Below are 7,808 nucleotides of genomic sequence, written 5' to 3'. Positions count from 1 at the left end.
CTGTTTGTTCCACGAACCGTCCCCCTGATTTCCCCAGCGAGGTGCCACCTACCTTCAGAGTTAAGTTCTGTTTTGCAGCAAAGAAACGGTTTTCGGGTTTTGGGTTTGGAAGACGTCTTTTGGGTGAGTAAGCTTGTTAAAGAAACACACCTGAACACACCTGATAACATAGAGTATTTGTCTTTCTCTGACTTATTTCACTAAGCATAATACTCTGTGGGCTCATCTTGTTGGAAATGCCTGAATTGTCTGGCAGGCCTGTCCAGCTGGTGGGTTGGAGGCCCACCTTCCTGGATTTTGACAGACGGTATAAAAGTTTACAGCTGCTGAGGCACTTCATCCATATCCAGGTTAAACGCCCAGGGCCCTGATTTTCTTTCTTTCTTTGCCTATGTCTGATTGTCTAAAGTGTTAAGAATTGACTATTGGGGATTGAGCTTCTTGGTGACCCTTAGAAAGATTTTATTGCTGCAACCATCTAGAAATAAAGCCCTTTCAAAATGAGAAATGCTAATTCAATTTCCCCTTGCAGCCTTCTAGGCAATACGTTATCCAAAATTGGGCGACTTTAAGTTTGAATCCATGGAAAAGAAAAAGATGGTACTTTTTTGTAACCCTGCATAGCCAAAACATCCTTTAGACTCAGAGAAAAATGGACTGAAAATGGGTCTTTCAATTACAGTACAACTTTGCCCTAGATTTATTTTGTAAACAGGAAGAAAAAGGGGAGGAAATACCTTATGTACAGTCTTTTATCAGAAGAAACCTGTGCAAAGAAGTTGGAAAGTTATGGCCCAACAGAATGGGAAGGTGAAGAAACTTGTTCTCCTTGATTTTAACGAAAGGAGATAATGGCACCGCTGCACTTTCATTGCCACCGCCTGACCCCTCCCACCGCCCCTTGCCCTTTCTTTGACGGTTGAGAGATAGGAATGCTATCTCCCTCTACCAGGAGGGAGTTTGCTTGGGCTTTGTTTTTCAGATTCCACATATAAGTGATAACATAGAGTATTTGTCTTTCTCTGACTTATTTCACTAAGCATAATACTCTGTAGGTTCATCTTGTTGGAAATGGCAGAATTTCCATTCCTTTTTATGGCTGAGTAATATTCCATTGTATGTATATACATCACATCTTAATCCATTCATCTTAAGTTGCTTCCGTATCTTGGCTATTGCTGACTAGAATATTGGGGTTGCATGCATCTTCTCGAAGTAGTGTTTTGGATTTTGGGACATATACCCAGGAGTGGAATTGCTGGGTCATATGGTAGTTCTGTTTTTAGTTTTTTGAGGAACCTCCATAGTGTTTTCCACAGTGGCTGCACCAATTATAATCCTGCCAACGGTATACAAGGGTTTACTTCTCTCCACATTTGTTATTTGTAGACTTTCTGATGTTAGCTATTCTGACAGGTGTGAGGTGATATGTCATTGTGGTTTTGATTTGCATTTCTCTGATTAATGATGAATATTTCTTGTGCCTGTTGGCCATCTGTATGTCTTTTTTGGAAAAATGTCTATTCAGGTCTTCTGCCCATTTTTTAATCAGGTTTTTTTTTTTGATACTGAGTTGTATGAGCTGTTGGGATATTTTAGAAATTAACCTCTTATCAGTCATATCATTTGCAAATATTGTCTACCATTCAGTAGGTTGGCCTTTAATTTTGTTGATGGTTTCCTTTGCTGTGCAAAAGCTTTTAAATTTAATTGGGTTTCTTTTGTGTATTTTTGCTTTAATTTCTTTGCCTTAGGAGACAGATCCAAAAAAATATTGCTGTGATTTATGTCAAAGAGTGTTCTGCCTATGTCCTTTTCTAGGAGTTTTATGGTTTCAGGTAAGTGCCTCCATTTTTGAATCTGCAGAGTCCTGTAGCTTAGGTAGGCCTGCTTGGAACAACCATTACCACACATTTTTCCAATCACCTTTCCTCACACTCCCTGTGCTTCAGACAGCCCTGCTGCTTTATTCTTTTTTAAAAAACTATTTATTTTTTATTGAGGTATATAGTTGATTTACAATGTTTTATTCTTTGTCCCATAAATACCCCAGGCCCTTGCCTTCAGTGAGGTGGCTCTGAGACTAGTTCTCCAGTTTCCTTGCTTGGCTGCCTTGTGAATAAACCCTCTTTGCTGCAAACCTTGGTTCTCATGCACTTTGGGCAAAATGAACCTGGTTAAGTAACACGAGGTCATGAATATTTACACCTGTGTTTATTCTGAGTTTAATAGTTGTAGCCCTTACATTTAGGCCTTAAATATATATAAATATATATATTTTTTTCCTTCTGCATTTATTTATTTATTTGTTTATTTATTTTATTTTTGGCTGCATTGGGTCTTTGTTGCTGTGCATGGGCTTTCTCTAATTGCGGTGATCGGGGGCTACTCTTCGTTGTGGTTCGCGGGCTTCTCATTGCAGTGGCTTCTCTTGTTGCAGAGCACAGGCTCTAGGTGCATGGGCTTCAGTAGTTGTAGTACGTGGGCTCAGCAGTTGCAGCACACGGGCCCTACAGCACACGGGCTTCAGTAGTTGTGGCTCGTGGGCTCTAGATCGCAGGCTCAGTACCTGTGGTGCACAAGCTTAGCTGCTCTGTGGCATGTGGGATCTTCCCAGACTAGGGCTCGAACCCATGTGCGCTGCATTGGCAGGTGGATTCTTAACCACTGCGCTACCAGGGAAGTCCTGTCACTGATTTTAGAAGTGACTCCAGAGCCGGTTTACAAGTCTGAGTCTCATTACTTTACAATGACTTATCGTCATGGACCCAAAATTACATTACCCAGCAAGTATTACCTGCTTGCAAGTGATTTACCTTTTGTTATCTCTGAGGATATTCGAAAAAAAAAATAAAACCAGCTACACCACTTACTAAATGCGTCCTGCATGCCGGTTACTGGGATAAGCACTTCACACACATGGCTCTGAGGCCATAACTACCTTTCTCAAGATCACACAGCCAATTACTAGACAAGCTGACATTGGAAACCAGGTTTTCCCTTCCCAGCTTTGCTCTGTGGCCTCCAGATACAGTCTCAGTTCAGAAATTTCCAACAGAGGTGCTCCAGATTATTTAAAACATGTAACAGCTGCCATGCCCATGCCTAGACCAATTGGAAAGGGCACTGGTAGTAAATGACAGGTAAGGGGGTCCATGTGCCTTCCGGCTGAAATCAGCTCTGAGTGTAAGCTCAGGGGTACAAGAGGTACAGCCTCAACTGAGATGACGGGATGCTACCCTACACCAGACGTGGAACCAAAAGCTGTACCAGAAATTTTATGCCCCACCATTTTGTAGAACAATGCCTTCAAAGGGTTAGTATGAGGACATTACACAAACCTTGATACTGTCAAAACTATGCTCAATTAAACTAATAGAGGTTGTTCCATTTCAAAACATTAGGCCTTAAATATATTTTGATAATTTTTATATATGGTGTGAGTCAGTGGTCAAAATTCATTCTTTTACATATGGTATCCAGTTGTTCCAGTACAATGTGCTGAATAGAGACTATCTTTAACCCACTGAATTGTCTTGGCATCCTTGTCAAATCAACTGACCGTAAATGTATGGGTTTATTTCTAGACTCAGTTTTATTCTTGATCTATATGTCTGTCCTTATGCCTGTACCACGTTGTCTTGACTACTATATCTTTGTAGTAGGCTTTGAAATTGTACATGTTTGCTCTCCAAATTTGTTCTTTCAAGATTGTTTTTGACTATTCTGGGTTCCTTGAGCTTCTATGGAATTTTAGGATCAGCTTATCAATTTCAATAAAGAAGCCAGCTGGGATTCTGATAGAACTTGTGTTCAATCTCTAGATCAATTTGGGGAGTATTGACATCTTAATATTGTTCTAATCTTAATTTCCTTCAGCAATGTTTTATAGTTTTCAGTTTACAAATCTTGAACTTTTTTGGTTAAATTTATTTTGAAGTATTTTAAGCTTTTGATGCTATTGTATATGGAACTGATGTAATTTCATCTTTGGATTGTTCATTGTGTTTAGAAACAACTGACTTCTGTAAATCTTCAACCTTTTAAATTCACTTACTAGCTCTAATTTTTTTTTGATATTTTGTATGTCATCTGCAAATAGAGATAGTTTGACTTCTAATCTGGATGCTTTTCATTATTTTTTATTAATCATTGACTTGTTTAATCTTGTTAAGTAGCCCTGGGTACACCGTCAAGTACAACATTGCATAGCAGTGAGAGTAGACATCTTTGTTTTCCTGATCTTAGGAGAAAATCTTTTAAGTGTGATATTTATCAGTTTCATAGAAACCCTTTAGCAGGTTTAGGAAGTTCTCCTATATTCTCAGTTTGTTCTGTGTTGTTATCATGAAAGCGTGTTGGTTTTTGTCAAGGTTTTGTCAAGTGTTTTTTCCACCATCTGATAAGATAATCATGTTTTTATTTTTTTCTGTGATATGTTATTAATATGGGTTAAATTAATTGCAGAATGTTAAACCAACCTTGGAGTCCTGGAATAAATCCCACTCAGTCATGATTATAATCCTTCATGTATGTTGTTAGATTCAGTTTGCTAATATTTAGTTCAAGATTTTTGCATCTCTATTTATAAAGGATATTGGATTGTAGTTTTCTTTTCTTGTGATAGCTTCTGCCTCTACTACTTTGTTTCTGCCTCTACTATTTTGCTAGGGCCAGAAATTATATCAACAGTAGGTAAGGGGATAAGAGTGATACACAAGAATTAAAGGAACTAAGCAACCCCATACACTTGAGCCACTTAGAAGCCGTGATCCACCTGTTTCTCTCCATCCAATCACCAGTCAATGGCTGGCCTGCATGAAGCACAGGAGACGCTCCGCTGCCCCCAGGGATGCTTCTTCTCTCTTAAGAAGAGGGTCTGTGCAAGTAGACTGTTAGTATGTATGGAGCGTCAGTGAGCTCAGTATTCTAAATCATGAAGCACCTGTCTCAAAAACAGCACCTTGAACAAACACCTGTGGAGACTGAAGCTGCAAAAATCATAAAGGGAAAGTTTGTCAGACTGCATTCTCACAGAAGTCTAGTGCCCAGTATCTCCAAATACCCATCCCACTTACTAGTGTTGCCTGAATGCATGTCCTATGTTTTTCTGCCTGTTTGCAGAACTGGCCTGGTAAGGAATGAAAGGACATTTCCATGGAACAGCTATAGGCCCAGGAGGCTGAGAGGCAGTTCTCTTATGTACACTCAGGTGATGTCACTTGGAACCACATTCCATGACAAACCAAGAGTCAGTACTACAGGCTCATGGGCTCACTTGGGACAGTCATCTGCAACCATTTCCCAATCAGTGACACAAAGGAACACTTTTGAGGACCAGCACTCTTCTTGCCTCCCCCATGAGGGCCCTTGTCTCACAGATACCAGAGAAGATTCCTTGCCTGCAGAAACCTGGCAGCACTTTTCCACCTCTGGGATGAGGTGGCCTCCACCCATGCTAATGCCCTGCCTCGTCCTTGGGAGATTCTGGTTGCCCTGGGAAAGCACCGCCTTCCAGAACTCCTGGAGTGAGTCCTGCTCAGGACAGCTCAACTTCTTTCTTGGTCGTCAGATTTCTGGGCTGCCTAAATCGGACCACAGCTCTGCCTGGCCACTTTACAGGATGGTATGGGATATCCTTTAGAGCTAGAAAACCCTCCATTTCAAAATACAGAGGTGTAAATACTTCGATTTTGGGCTGCTCTACCTGAAACTAGTTTTCTTCGGTGTCCTCTCCCAAGGAGCACACTTCCCGGGATTCCTTCAGTTTCATCCAAAATTTCCCTAGTCTCTGTGTAAATCTGGGTCTCATCTCATGAGAGTTGTATGGACTCTAAGCCATCTCGGGACAAACACGTCTACCCAGCTGTTCCTGGTCATGCCTGGTGAGCACTGGGCAAGGACAGAAGCCACCAGAGTTCTCCCACTGGCCAGCTGAAGCTGCATCCCAAGCACATTCTAAAAGGCTACTGCAGACTGCTTCTAACTTAAGGTGAGAGCCTTCGAGAGGTCAAAGATCAGAACTCCTACTCTGAATTATTGAGGCTAGAGGGTAGTAATTAGAATAACTGAGGCTAGTGCCTGTCATCTAGAAGCCAAGCAGGCCGGGCTTTTCCTGTGTAGCAGTTTTAATTAATCATACTGTGGGACTTCATCTATGGGTTCTCAACTATAGGGAGCTACAGACCCTCTCTGTTCTATTGAACTTACATGTAAGTCAAGACTCCTTGCTTTATAAGTCTATCTTGAAACACTCTCCTTATTCTTGCTTAGCTACACTGAGAAACTCCAACAAGAAAGCACCCTTACAACTCACGCTGAGGTGAGCCAAGCTCATTTATTGCTAATTAGAATTTAGGGGAAACCTGGCGTGAAACTGAAACAGGCAATTAATTTCCCACCTCTCGTCGTTCGCTTGGAACACCCCTAGGAATGAATACCTGTGTGGTTACTCAGCACAGATCAAAGGAGTCTTTGGTTCCCATCATGTGACACAAAGCATTAAATGTGGGCACTTAAGCAGCATCTGGAGAGAGGCCTCCACTTCTCACGTTGCACTGCACACGCAGATGAGCAGCGGAAGAATTCTGGCTGGGGAATGAGTGTCCCCCAGCCCCGCCCCCCTCAGGACAGCTGCTGTTACACTAGTACTGCAGTCACGTCCAGCCTCATAGCTGAAAACCTCCCACTGCGACACTCTTCGCTTCTGTTCCTCATGAACCCAAATGCCCTCAACTATTTACCAGCCACCCCACAGGCAGTGTTTATAAGACCCAGGTGGCATCCTCCCAGCTGGAGCCAGCTGCTCACATTACACAGCCAAGCCTCATGTACCCACCTAACACGGCGGGCTGGGGCACAATAGATGATTACAAATATTTATTGAAATGATCGATGAGAAACGTTTTAAAAGTATGCCCTGTCTTCCTCTCTCTACTGGTGCGATTTGTGGCTACTTTCTCTCATGCAAAGTCAGGATGTACTCAAATATTATAAGCCAATTTTCATATTAGCCTAGAAAAAACTAGGAAGAAATCAGCTTCCTGTCCAAAGAAGTAGCTAAAGTTTCCTTTTAGGGAGCAACGTGTTCATTTTAAATTGTTGATCAGCTGCTGGGAGGAAGGGGTGAGACTCCCAGGAGTATGTCCAAATAGCACAAGGCCACAGACCAGCCCTTTAAGTCATGGTACCAGCTGCTGATGACAGACCATTAGTCTCCTTGAGTGCTTGATGCACTTGGCCGTGTGCATTGGGTGTAGATGCTGAGGCCCAATGCCAGAGAGGAGAGACATTTCAAGTTCAAGGGGATGTCTAGGAGCAAGAGTGAGCAGTCATCAAGGCCTGTGTGTATATGCACACATGTGTGCATATGTGCTTTGGATGAGTACGATAAGTGAAAAGCTCCCCCCAGAAATGACAAGGTAAGGGAGGGGCTCTGAAGGGAGATAGCACGTGAGGATGAAGCTGTCTGTTGTGGCATGTGAGACTAACTTCCCCCTCAGACTCTCTCCTATGGAATCTTGGAAAAGCTGCATTGCTCAGCAATGCTTTGGCTGCAGTGAGTTCTGTGGGAAGTCATCTTGAAGACGTGCTGAGCTCTGAGTCCAGGTTTGCTTAAGGCAGAAAAAGACTACAGGCATGGATGCAGGGAAGAAAAGGGACAACTGACATCCAGATTATATCCCCCTAAACAAAGACCAAGTGTGTGAAACGGAGAATTTTCAAACTTTCTTTTAATATTGTCTCTTTTTCCCATGACTGTAAACTTCTTGAAGATTCTATCCTTCTGGCAACGCGAGGAGGTCTGT

This window comes from Eschrichtius robustus, chromosome 2, assembly GCF_028021215.1.
Source record: "Eschrichtius robustus isolate mEscRob2 chromosome 2, mEscRob2.pri, whole genome shotgun sequence".
Lineage (NCBI taxonomy): Eukaryota > Metazoa > Chordata > Mammalia > Artiodactyla > Eschrichtiidae > Eschrichtius > Eschrichtius robustus.
Note: the sequence above shows the minus strand (reverse complement) of the source record.